The sequence below is a fragment of the Pelodiscus sinensis genome, chromosome 12 (assembly GCF_052426305.1).
Source record: "Pelodiscus sinensis isolate ZL-2025 chromosome 12, ASM5242630v1, whole genome shotgun sequence".
Lineage (NCBI taxonomy): Eukaryota > Metazoa > Chordata > Testudines > Trionychidae > Pelodiscus > Pelodiscus sinensis.
In genome coordinates, this window is record NC_143063.1 from 2,222,665 (window position 1) to 2,235,109 (window position 12,445).

Sequence of the window (12,445 nt, forward strand, 5' to 3'; positions counted from 1 at the left end):
CTACACGTCCCAGGATTCCTTGCACCCCCAGCCTCTTACCGCACAAAGGGAGGGGGGCATTTCTCCGTGGCATGGGGCAGACAGACTGCTGCCAAGGGTCTCCCCCACCCCCTGCCGCCTTGCTGGGGCCCAGAGCATGCAGCCTGCAGAGAGGGCCACCCAGAGGGGCAGGGAGGAGGCACCCCATTTAGCAATTACACTTTTTCAGGGGCACCTGGGGGTGCACCTCCCTGCTCGCCCCAGAAAGAAGCCATCTCTGGAAGGGGGCCTTGGGGCAGGGAAGCACCAGTGGGTTTTCTTGTCCTGCTGGGGAGAATGAATCGCTGATTCTGAGCGGAGCCCCCTCCCCCATTGGGGGGCGGTCACAGAGGCCTCTGCCTCGAAGATCTTAACTCTAAGAAGAAGAAGGGTGGAGGGAAATGACTTGGCCAAGGCCACCCAGCAGGGCACAGAAGTGCCCCGGATGCTTGATCCCAGACAGTGGTGCCACTTACAGCACAATGAAAATGCAGAGTCCCTGTCAAAGTAACTGGTAGAGTTCAGCAATACAGCTGAACACCCTCTCCGGCTCACAGGCTTGAGAGCCTCAGCTAAAGATGCTATGGAGTAGCTGCCATTTGTTTTTAACACGAAAAAAATCAGAATACTCAACCTGGGTTTATTGGAGGACTGGAAGATTTACCCGGCATTGCTTGGGTCCCTAACTCAAAGAAGTTTTGGTTTTCTTCATTTAAATAATTGCTCTGAGGTGGGGCTGGGGAGGAGGGGTTCAGGGTGCAGGCTGCCCCAGGGAAAAAGGACAACCCCAGCCCTCTCTCTCTGCAGCAACTTGGGACCAGGTGAGAAGCATCCGTCCATGGCCAATGCAGCTGCAGCGTGCACAGTTGAGGGAGGGGTGCAAGTCCCCCAGTTGAGGGACAGGCAGACAAACAAACTCTCTGAAATACATAATACAGAGGGGGTCAACCAATTAGACACTAACAGCCAAAAGAGCTGTGGATAGTAGTGCAAAGAATAACACATCCCTCCCCCAGAGCCGGCACTCCAGCCCCTCCCCACTCTAACCCAATTCCCCCCCCCCCAGGCACCCCCATCCCCCCTGACTCTAACCTAATGCCCTTCCCCTCCCTCTCCCCCAGAGCCAGGCATCCCCAGGCCCCTCCCATTCTAACCTAATGCCTGGGTTTCACTGGAGCTCCCACCGCCACAGCCATGCACTTCTCCCTCTGGGAACTGGGGCACATGCACAAAGTGGGCATGTGGCTCCGAACAAGCCATAACCCTGAGAGCTGCATTTCTGTAAGCAAAAAGCCGCATGCGGCTCAAGAGCCACAAGTTGGCCACTCTGGACATAATAGATAGCTGTCCTTTTCTCCACCCCTGTCCCCTGCTGGCTTAATGGGGTTATAGCTGTCCCAGTCCCCATTTCTGGCCCCTTACTGCCCCCTGTGGTCATTCTATAGTATAACTGTCCTCCTACCAGACCCCTCCCTTTCCATCTGACATGAAACAATCACATTCCAGGAGCATCCCATTGTCCGAGCACAGCCAAACTCTGACCTTGCTTTACATTATGATAAGAGGAAGCAGCCTAGCAAATGTGCCTGTCCTAGCTCTTACTGTGTAGCAGGAGTTCTTGAGCCAATTGACTCATGGACAGAGGGATATGCAGACAGACGCACATTTCTCAAACATGTAGTCAGATATTTTGAATTCCAGGCAGTTAACTGGGTTCAGAGAAGTGGGACACAAAGCGGATAACGAGTTTAAGAGCTGAACTGGGTATTTAAGGAAAGTCTCTAAGGCTCAAAGCAGTTTAACTTTCAATGAGAGAGCAAGCGGGACTGATAAACAAATGGGCCGGGAGCTGCAAAGGGACTTAGTGTTGCTCTGATCATCATTATGGTTCCTAAGGAAACACAGGGACCGCACTGTGCTGCAAAGCATGCATGAGGTTCTCAGGCGCCCTGTGCAATGCATGGGGAGAGAGAGGTGCCTTAGAATGGAATCACGGGTGAGGGGTTTAATAGGCTCTGTCTGTCCTAGTGTTGCTGTGGCCACCCATTCCACAGGCCCCCCTCCACATCCAGCATCTCCCCACACCCAGGGAAGGGCATGGGAACAGCCACACTGGGTGAGACCAAAGGCCCATCCAGCCCAGCGTCCTGTCCGCCCAATGGCCAGTGCCCGGTGCCCCAGAGGGAGGGAACAGACCCCGGAATCACCACGTGATCCTGCCCCTGTCACCCATTCCCAGCCCCTGACACGCAGAGGCTAAGGACGCCCGCCCAGCCCCGCCACTGGTGGACCCAAGCTCCATGCCTGCAGCTGGCTCTGTTGCCCCTGCCCATGCCCTGGTCTGCACCACAGCCCGTGCCAGGGCTAGCCAGTGGGGTGGTCCCGGTCCCTTGGGGAGAGCACAGTGGGGCCAGGCCCCAGAGAACGCCCCCCAAAGGGCAAGGGGCACACAACCAGGGCTTGGGCTCCATGCCACCGCCCCCAGCCTGCTAGCTGCCCCTGAGTCCCGTCCCCACCTCTCGCCAGCACAGCCCCCACCAGCTGGGGCGGGTAGGCTAGGGGCGCGCTGCATGCTGGGAACGGTAGTTTCCCAGCCCCGGGGAAGAAAGCCTTAGGAGGGCCACGTGACTCCAAGTCCCAGCAGCCCCGGCGGGAGCGGCCGCTCGGCGCGCGACGCATCATGGGAACTGTAGTTCCCGCCTCCCCTGCAGCGCTGCGGTCGACCGGGGGCCGAGCGCCCCGCGTGGACTCCAACTCCCAGCGCCGCGCGGGACCGGCCCCTCCCCGCCGCTCGTGAAACCGCTATGCGGGCGGGGTGCCCCCCCGAACGAGCGGGGCTGCCGCGGGGGGGGCGGGGAGAAGAGCAGCAGCCGCCGGCCGGGGCCAGCAGCAGCAGCGCGAGGTGGGTGCGCGCCCGGCGGGGGGGTGGGCGCGGGGGGATGCTGCGCGTGGGGGTGGGCGCGGGGGGGATGCTGCGCGTGGGGGTGGGCGCGGGGAGACGGGGGGAGCATGTGGGGTGCTGCATTGGGGGGCACAGGCAGCTCAGGGGGCCGCTGCCGGGCTGGGGGCGGGGGGGCTGCCGGGCTGGGCGAGGGGGGCTGCCGGGCTGGGGGCGGGGGGGCTGCCGGGCCGGGGGGGGCTCTGGTGTCTCCCGTCCAGGGCGGGGGGGTGACAGCAGCTCCGAAGGGAGGGGCTGGGCTTGCGGGGGTGGGTGGGTGCAGCCCCCCTCCCCTCCCTTGCGGGCGGGCTGTCTGCGCGGCGGGGGCCTCGGCTCGTCCTAGGGGCTGCCGGTCTCGCGGGTCCGGCTTGATCCCCGTGCGCGTTTCCAAGGCTCTTGTCTGTGTCTCCTCTCGGTCCGGGGCCTTTGCTCCTGGGCCGGGAGGGGAGCCCTGGGTCAGCACGCGGGAGGGGCTTGGGGGCTTTCCTGGTATCCCCCTGCCTGCCGTTCCCCCGAGGGGGCTCCTGAGCCGAGCCCAGGATGTGCTGGGGGAGGGTCGGGGCGTCCCAGCGCCTGGTGGGGTCACCCCGCAGCACCGCGCTGCGAAAGGTCTCCGATAAGGCGGTAGCGCAGGCAGTTGGTGCGAAGCGCGGGGGGGCCGGGCCGCGGGACGGAGACAGTCCGACGTCGCTTGGTGCGGGTACCCGGGGCGGTCTGGGCGGTGTCTAGCTCGCTGTGATCCGGCCCGGGGCTGCTTTGCTCTGCATTTACTTGGCAAGCTGTCCCGCCAGACGTCGACTGCAGATTGGCGCTCTGGCGTTCTCTCCGTGCGCTCCCCCAGGGCCGGGAGCCCTGGCATGGGGGCAGGGCAAGAGCCTGGGCCTGGGGGCTGAATTGGGGGGCTTCTGTTGCGAACTGTCTCCACGTGCTCCCTTCCTTTCTCCCAGCAGTGGGAAGGGAGAGAGCCTGAAGCTGTGGCCAGGGGGAAGGAGGGGACCGTTCCATGGTTTTGCCCCAGAATTGAACTGCTCTACAAACCGGCAGACATACGCATGTGATCCCAGTTCAGTGGCTCACCGGTTCAATGCATTGTTTAGCCAGTTCACTGTCCGGGATGCCACAGCAGCCTTTGTCCGTGGTGGGCCCTCGTGGGCCCCGTGGCAGGCCGGGATCGGCTCCAGCCCCGCTGGTGAGCCGTAACCGGTAAGGATCCCCTGTTGAAGGGTGAGGCTAGCCAGCTCACCGCTTCAGCTGTCACATCCCTAGTCACGAGGCCCCCCTGTCCTGTGTGTTGCTGACGTTGGGACCCCGCCGGCTTGGTTCTCCCGCCAAAATTGTTTGTGGCATCTCCCCGTACCCTCGGCTAACTCGCGTCTGGACTCTCCAGCCCCCCCAGAGCGTTTCATGGCCCCAATGACAGAGGTCGGCTCTTCTCCCTCCTGCTAGGGCTGGGTGGGCAGGCCCGTGCGTGGTGCGTGCCCCTGGCCTCGTGCGGCACTGTGGCGTCCGTCAGGCCCGGGGGGGCCTCTCCTCCAAGGAAGCCCCCCGCTGTGTGCTCGCTGAGCCCTCCGCCAGAAAGCCCAGTCTTGATTTCTCTCTCCGCTCCAGCTGGGGGGGTGAGTCAGTCTGTCCCTGGCTTTCCGTAGGGGTGCCTGCCCACCTACCGGGCTCCCTGCGGGGCACCGCTGCCAAGAAAGGCTCGCGTGTGCTTTCGAGGGCACCGCCACCGTGTGCCAGTCTTCCCTTCGCACTTGGGCGGCCGCCAGCCGAGGCGCGGACGGGAAGCCTGGTGTGGAAAGCAACGCAGCGTGCAGGAGGGAGCAGATTTCGTCAGGGCCAGATGTTCCGTCTGCAGCGGGGCTGAGGGGGGAAGGGGAAAGGAAACTGTGAATCTTGTCATCTGAGACGGGCTAATCTCTACGGCTGTGTGGGATGGCGTTTGGCCCTCCGCAGACCCGCTTGCGCAGTGCCACATGGTGCGTGCCGTCTGACCGGCGTGCATCTTGGGCCCGTTACCGTTCCCAGCTCTGCAGCCAGAGAGCCCCAAAGCAGAAAGGAAAGAGACTTAACAATGGGATGCAGCTGCCGGCGTCCTGGATAACAGGATGGGGCCCCCGTCACCTGCAGCCACCTGTCCCGCTGCGCTCAAAATGCTGTCCATCTAACAGGCCTGGGATTGGCAGCTTCCCAGCGTTCGGAAAGGCTCCTGCCAAGCGAAGGTGCTGGCGCCGGTCGGACTCTGTCAGCAGTTGTTCATTAGAACGGAAATCCGAAGCCCGGCTTCCATCCTGGTGTGGAGTCTGCTGCTTTCTGCCAGCTTCGCATTGAGCGCGGGTCCCATCCTGCAGGGCCCCTGTGTGCATGGACCGCCCTTTGGGTCGTGTGCATGGAAGAATCCTCGTAAGAGGGGCCAGAGCCATGGTCCCTCTAGCCCAGCGTCCCGGCTGCCCACAGCGGCCAACGCCAGGTGCCCCAGAGGGAGAGAACACAACAGGGAATCCTCACGTGGGCCCTCCCCTGTCACCCACCTCCAGAGAAACAGAGCCCAGGGACACTGTTCCTCCCCAGCCTGGCTAACAGCAATCGATGGACCCAACCTCCATGAATGGATCTAGCTTTTTATTGAACCCTGTTAAAGTTCTAGCCTTCACCACATCCTCTGGGAAGTAGAACACAAGAATGGCCAGACTGGGTCACACCAAAGGTCCATCCACCCAGTACCCTGTCTGCCGACAGTGGCCAATGCCGGGTGTCCCAGAGAGAGTGAATCGAACAGGCAATGATCAAGCGATCTCTCTCCTGCCATCCATCTCCACCCTCTGACAAACAGAGGCTGGGGACACTCTTCCTTACCCATCCTGGCCAATAGCCATTAATGGACTTCACCTCCATGAATCTATTTAGTTCTCTTTTAAACCCTGGTATAGCCCTGGCCTTCACGACCTCCTTAGGCGAGGAGTTCCACAGGTTGACTATGCGCTGTGTGAAGAAGAACTTCCTTTTATTTGTTTTAAGCCCTTTAGTTTCATTTGGTGTCCTCTAGTTCTTCTATTATGGGAACAAGTAAATCACTTTTCCTTATTCACTTTCTCCACACCACTCAGGATTTTATAGACCTCGATCATATCCCCCCTTAGTCTCCTCTTTTCCAAGCTGAAAAGTCCCCGTCTCTTTAATCTCTCCTCATATGAGACCCGTTCCAAACCCCCGAATCATTTTAGTTGCCTTTCTCTGAACCTTTTCTAATGCCGGTCTATCTTTTTGGAGATGAGACTACATCTGTACTCAGTATTCAAGATGTGGGTGTACCATGGATTTATATAAGGGCAATAAGATATTCTCCGTCTTATTCTGCGCGCTGAGTGAAGAAAAACTTCCTGTGTGCGTGTTTATTCCTTTCTTATGTTGTTCTAACACAGCCGGGCGGCAGTCTGGGCTGGCCTCCAGCTAGTAAAGAAAATTCGTTGCCTGCTGAGCTCGGTTCTGCAGCTGGCATGTGTGCGTCTGCGGGAACTGCGGGGCTGCTTGTCTGGTGGTAACCACCTGAGCGGCTTGCTTTAATGACCAGGGATCTTGTGCTGGCCATGTTGGCTCCTGTGCCCTGCAAGTGAGTCCAGCTATTTTGCCCGGTGCATCCGCAGTAGGGATGTGATAGCGCAACCGTTGACATGCGGAGGCACGAGCTTATCGGTCACTGTAATGGGTACAAGCTGGTTGCCAGCCCCGCCTCGGCTGCTCTGAGCCTACGTCACCGGCCACTGTGTGCGGACAGAGGGGAAAGCCCTCCTCAGCCCGGTAGAACTGAGTTGATCTTCGGTTGCTGAATGGCCGCGCCCCCAAACTTGGCTTTTTTTGGGACGGCTGTTTAAAAGCCTCGTGCGCCTTAGGTCATGGGATCCTGCCTTCCAATCCAGCGTGGGCAAGGCTGAGTCTAGCAGGCCCCCATCTGCGGCCGGGACCCCTGCTCCCCCGTCCCTGGTGCTCGCCGGCGAGTGACGCTGCTGGAGAGTGGGTTATGGGGCACAGGGCTGGGTGTTGTTGTAGGTACAGCTCCCCACAGCAGAGCTGCCCTCAAAGGGCTCCAAAGCAGGGCTCCTCCTTCCTCTCCTGTGTGCAGAGCTGGGACGGGAGGGTCGGGCGCACAGAGGTCCGGGGGTGTAGCCAGCGTGAGTGGGGGCAGGGAATAGATTTCTGTTCTCCTGCCCCAAGCAGGCCGGGCCCTACCTGGCTGCGGGTGCTCGGTTCACCCCCAGCCGAACATTAACTGGTGGTGCGGTGGGGGCAGCGAAGAAGAGGGGAAGTAGTTCTCTCGGGTCCCTCGACCTGCTCCCAGCCGTAGGAGAAGGAACCCACAAAACAAGTGGCCGCCGCATGGAGACAGCCCCCCATGGAGGGAGGAGTCTTGGCCCCCCGGCAGAAGCAGTTCCTAGCAATGGGCGGCCAAGCCGGCAAGCGCGTCTCTTCTTGTCTGCGCTTCAGAGAGAGCCAATACAGCCAGCGAGGAAATTGATCGGTGTCCCGTGTGCTCAGCTCAGCAAGGCCAGGCTCCCCTCCCCCATCTCGTTTTCCTCGGCTCGGGGCTCGCTCGTTTCCACCCTCCCTCCGGAGTCGCTTCCGCGGCCCCAAACCGCAATTTCAGGTAAAAGCGTAGGGAGCTGGCCCTTTCCCACTGCCGCTGGGGAAATCCAGAGCTTGCGGCGCTGGTGCAGGGCAGCCGCAGCGAGATCTCTCCAGCCGGCGAGCGTGTCTCATGAGTCAGTCCGGCGCATGGTCCCTGAATTCCTCCACCTGGCCCGGGGAAGCCAGGCAGGTTGGAAATCCCTGGCCCAGAGCTTTGATTTGCTCTGGCCGGCTGTCTTTTCCTCCGTTTGCCAACGCTGTAGCTTGCTGCTTGTGCCTGCACTGGGCAGATGTGTGCGAGGGGGCAAATGGTGTCGCCTCCTCTCAAAGAGATATATTGGCATTGGAAAGGGTTCAGAACAGGGCAACAGAAATGCGGAGGGGTTTGGAACGGGTCCCATGTGAGGAGAGATTAAAAAGACGGGGACTTCTCAGCTTAGAAAAGAGGAGACTAAGGGGGATATGACGGAGGTCTATAAAACCGTGAGTGGCGAGGGAAACGTGAATAAGGAAAAGTGATTTCCTTATTCCCACAATACAAGAACTAGGGGTCACCCAATGAAATGAACAGGCAGCAGGGTTCAAACAAACAGAAGGAAGGTTTTCGTCACTCAGTGCACAGTCAACCTGTGGAACTCCTCGCCAGAGGATGTGGGGAAGGCTAGGACTTTAACAGGGTTCACAAAAGAGCTAGATAGATTCATGGAGGTTAGGAGGCTATTGGCCATGCTGGGTAGGAATGGGGTCCCTGGTCTCTGTTTGTCGGGAGGTGAGTGACAGGGGAGGGCCCATGTGAGGATTCCCTGTTTGTTCCCTCCCTCTGGGGAACCTGGCACTGGCTGCTGTGGGCAGACAGGACCCTGGGCCGGATGGACCGTTGGCCTGACCGTTCCTGTGTTCAAATTGGCGCTTGTGGCATGACTGGGTAGGAGCTGGTGGAGGGTCCCTGGCTGACGGCATGGTCCCCCCTTCGGGGTCTCCTCCCCCTTTGGGGCAGAGGGCCGATTCAGTCCTTAAGGCAGGAGCGATGCAGACAGAGGGGGCAGGACTGCGGCTGGGAGCTATTGGCCCGGCTCTGCGCCGGGGCCCCATTCGGGGCGAGGGCAGGGCGTGCGTGGGACGGCCGACGGGACGCAGCAAAGCCGCTCGGCCTGCCATCGGCGGAGCACGCGGCGGGGGAGCCGGGGGACCCCTCCCGTTTTCAGGGCTGGCCCTTACTGACGGCCACGTGCGCTTGGTGGAGAACATCCAACACCAGCCTGTAACTCCCTCTGGGCGGGCACCCCGCGGCCACCGATCGCCCCAGGGGATTTCCTGGTGTCTGTGGCTGCTGGGGGGCCTAGCTACGGGTGGGCCGGAGCGAGTTATGGCCTGCTCAGAATCCAGGAGCCCCCAGCCCCATCCCACTCTTCAGGGATGTCCCCGGGCCCGGTGTCCCCTGACCAGCATGTCTATCCCACCCTCTCCAAGGCCGGTTGGTGGCTGGTGGCCCATCTCTCCCACCCACCCACCTGAAATCGGGGCCCACCCAAATGTCTCCCTCCGGCTGCGCCGCTGCTTTGAGCCCGGCGTTTCGAGTGCTTCCCAGCCTGGAGTCCAGGGCGCTACCATTGCAGCCACTGGACTTTGGCCGCACAGTCGAGCGACGCGAGAGCTGTGCTGTGTCGAGGGGCGGCCTGGGGTCGAGGCTCACGCTTTTCTCCCAGAGCCTTGCACGCTTACTCTGGGGGGGAGGGGCTGGGGTGGCATGCGGCGCCTGGAGGGAGATTTTGATTTCTCCCCCTGCGTTAGCAGCTCGCCTCAAAGGCCAGCGCAGTGCTGTAGGTGTCTCTCTCCTTCCAGGGCCCCTCCCTCTCATGCCGCAGACCCTCGGCCACTGGGGAGCGCTCTGCCCTCGTCCCCCTCCCTCAGCCTCCTGAGACGAGGCTCTCCCCCCCCCCCCCCCGTCTGCCTCGTGCCTCCTCAGTCGCAGCGAATAGCTAGCCCGCAGCCGTGCCAAGAGTGCTACCGCCCCCGGGCTCTGAATCACGGGGCTGGAGAAGGCCTGGCTCTGTCTCCCCTAGGAGGAGGCCTGGGCTCCGTGGCTAGGCCCTAGAGGGAAGGCTCTGAGTGGCAGCTGTCTGCAGACTCGGCTGTCTCTGCTCCGGGTCCTTGGGGTCTCAAATGGCAGGCCTGCCCCTCAGGGATTCTCACGAGGGCTGACACTTGGCAAAAGTTGATCTCGCTCGGAGAGGAGGGGGGATTTCCCCAGCCCTCCCCAGCTATTCTTCCCCTCCTGGGCGCGCGCAGGATCCAGGAGCTGCCTGCTGCAGCGGAGCAAGATTTATTAATATTGGTCTGTGGTAGCACGTGGGCTGGGACTCCGCTGTACTGGGTGCTGTGCAAACCCGGAACAAAGAGACGGCCCCGGCGCTTCTGCTGGACGGGAGAGCTTCTAGCTTTCGGAAGGGCGGCTGAGCCCCGGGCCACAGCTGGATCCTTTCACGGAGCTGCTGCTCCAGTTCGACCGCAGGCTGCATTGTCCTCAGCACGACCAGAAGGAACCAGCCTTGCCGTGGTGCCGAGAGGGGCATCGTTGGCCAAGGGTCAGATGCGCTTGGGAGCTTCAGTTTCTGATGCCATGGGTCCCTTAGGCACGTCCCCTCGGCATGCTGGAAGCCTGTGGCCGACACTGGTTGGCCGTTCTGAGCTACAGGTGGTCCCCGGGCCACCCACCCTGCCCTGTGCTTGGAAACGGTGAACAGGCGTGGGTGGCGAATGAGGCCTGTGCCCTGGGCCGGGGGGGGGGGGGAGTGGCTGGCTGGCTGGCTCCTAGCGTTCTCCCCGCCTTGGCCCGCTGCGATGCCCGGGTGTGCTGCTCCGTCCTTCAGGGCCTCCTGCTGTCTGAGGCGGCTCCAGCCCCCTAGGAACCGTTGTTAACCCACATCCCTGCTCTTCCCAGTCTCCGTCTGTAAGCGGGGGGGCCTCCGGGAGCCGGCCTCCCTGGGGTGGGGCAAAGACGGGGGGTGGCGCGCTCCCTGCCGGGCCTGCCCAGTACGATGGGGGTGCCAGGGTGGCTTCCCATTGCAGAGGGGGGGAGAAGCAGCTGCTGGACCCCGTGCAGCACCACAGGGGGGCTGCTTCCCTTTGCACTGCCCCCCACTAACGCACCTCAGCTGCACACCTGGAGGCCCCCGGGGAAGGGTCGGCAGAGCCGCTACGCCAGGGAGCTTGCCCGCTGCCAAGGCTGTTTTTCCCGGATCTCGTGCGGGCAGGGCCTGCGTTACTCCCCCCCCCCCCGCCCCCGCCACAGAGCGCGGCTCCTCCTGGAGCGCTTGGCGCCGATCCACCTGGCCCCGCAGCCAGGGGCAGAGACCGTGATGCGGGCGCCCCAGGCCTGGGCCAGCGGAGCCCTCTGGAGCCGTGCGGCTCATTCACCCTGCCTCGTGGCTTCCTGGGCTCCCAACGTGCAGGGCAGAGCTTGCTTCCTTCCGGAGAGGCACTGTCACTGAGCGGCTACCACCACCGGGCTGGGAGTCGAGAGATCTGGGTTCTATTCCCGGCTCGGCCGGTGACCTCTTGTCCCGTGCCTCAGTTTCCCCTCTCAGGCTGACTTGTCTAGTTAGGCCGCAGGTTGTGTCTTCAGCGGGGGAGCCCTAACCCTTCCCCACCACTCAGCAATGACGGTCCTGCGAGGGAAGGCTTTTGCGGCTAAGCGACTGGCGCAGTCGGCGGCACAGAGGAAGCAAAGAGCAAGGACGTGTTAGGGTTAAATTCCTGCTCCCAGGAAGGAATGGCACTGACCCGCAATAGCAGGGGAGCAAACAAAGCCACCGGGCAGGGCCATCTTCGCCTTGTCCCCTTCGACGCCCCAGGGGAGTTTCTTCTAAATGTGACGGGCCCCACCTCGGGTAGGTTTAGAACCCAGGACCTTGAGAGGTGCGTGAGGAGCAGCCCTTGCTTGTGTAAAAGGAGTACCGAGGCTAGCGGGCGGCAGTAGTAGGCTGTTAACCTCGAGTGAACCGGCTACTGGAGTGCCCACGTGAGCACTGTGGTTCTGTGCTGTGACTCGGCCGTTTGGGTGGGGCTGGAAGGTAGAGGATCTAGAACAGGGGTTCCTAAACTTTTCGGCATCACGCCCCCTTTTTGATTTTTGAGAAACCCTTACGCGCCCCTCCCCCCCAAAAAAAATAGCAGTAAAACTGGAGCGGTATTGATGGGGGTGTGTGTGGCTGGGTCGCCTCGTGCCCCCCCTGGAATTTCTTCATGCCCCCCAGTTTGGGAACCCATGGTCTAGTAGCTACGAGTGGCCGTTTTGGGTCAGACTTGGGCTCCCCCTAGCCCAGGGTCCTGTGTGACCGTAGCCCGTGCCAGACACTTCGGAGGAAATGAACTGAACAGGGCAATCTGAGAACCCTGTGACGGGCTTGAGTTACATTTACTATTTTTAAAATCCAGTCTGGCTGGCGAGGCACATGAGTCCCTCGTCCTGCCCCCTCCCCCCGTTATGGAGCGTTTGATTCCATCGTAACGATGAATCATTGAGGAGCACGGCACAACTGGCCGTTGTCTGAGCGCCCTCGCCGTCTCCGATGTCCTGTCCCCGACTCAGAGCCCCGGGGAAGCAGGCGACGGTGCTAGATCTCGGGGAGGAATCGGATTACAACAGCGTCTGTGTGAAAACTTCACTTCGCCCACGTACGCCCATGGTGCGCATGCCAGCGAGAACAACAGCGGAGGCAATTACTGCCTGGCAAACATGAGGCTCGCGGGTAGGTAGTGACTTGAACGGTTGTGAATACCGGGGCGCGTTCCAGAGGTTCGTTAACTCTTCCCTCGCCCGGGGATGGAATGAGATACCCGGCACTTGGGAACAAGCTAACCTAGCCG

The 12,445-nt window shown here is 61.4% G+C and overlaps 1 protein-coding gene across 1 annotated transcript in view; it reads left to right on the forward strand.

Moving 5' to 3' along the window:
- The first annotated feature begins 2,765 nt into the window (after positions 1–2,765).
- ST3GAL2 (ST3 beta-galactoside alpha-2,3-sialyltransferase 2) overlaps positions 2,766–12,445 on the forward strand; it is a 55,742-nt gene continuing 46,062 nt past the window's right edge. Inside the window, exon 1 of the mRNA XM_075940582.2 lies at positions 2,766–2,920. The gene's annotated coding sequence lies outside the window, so the exon portion shown is untranslated. The remainder of the gene's footprint in view (positions 2,921–12,445) is intronic.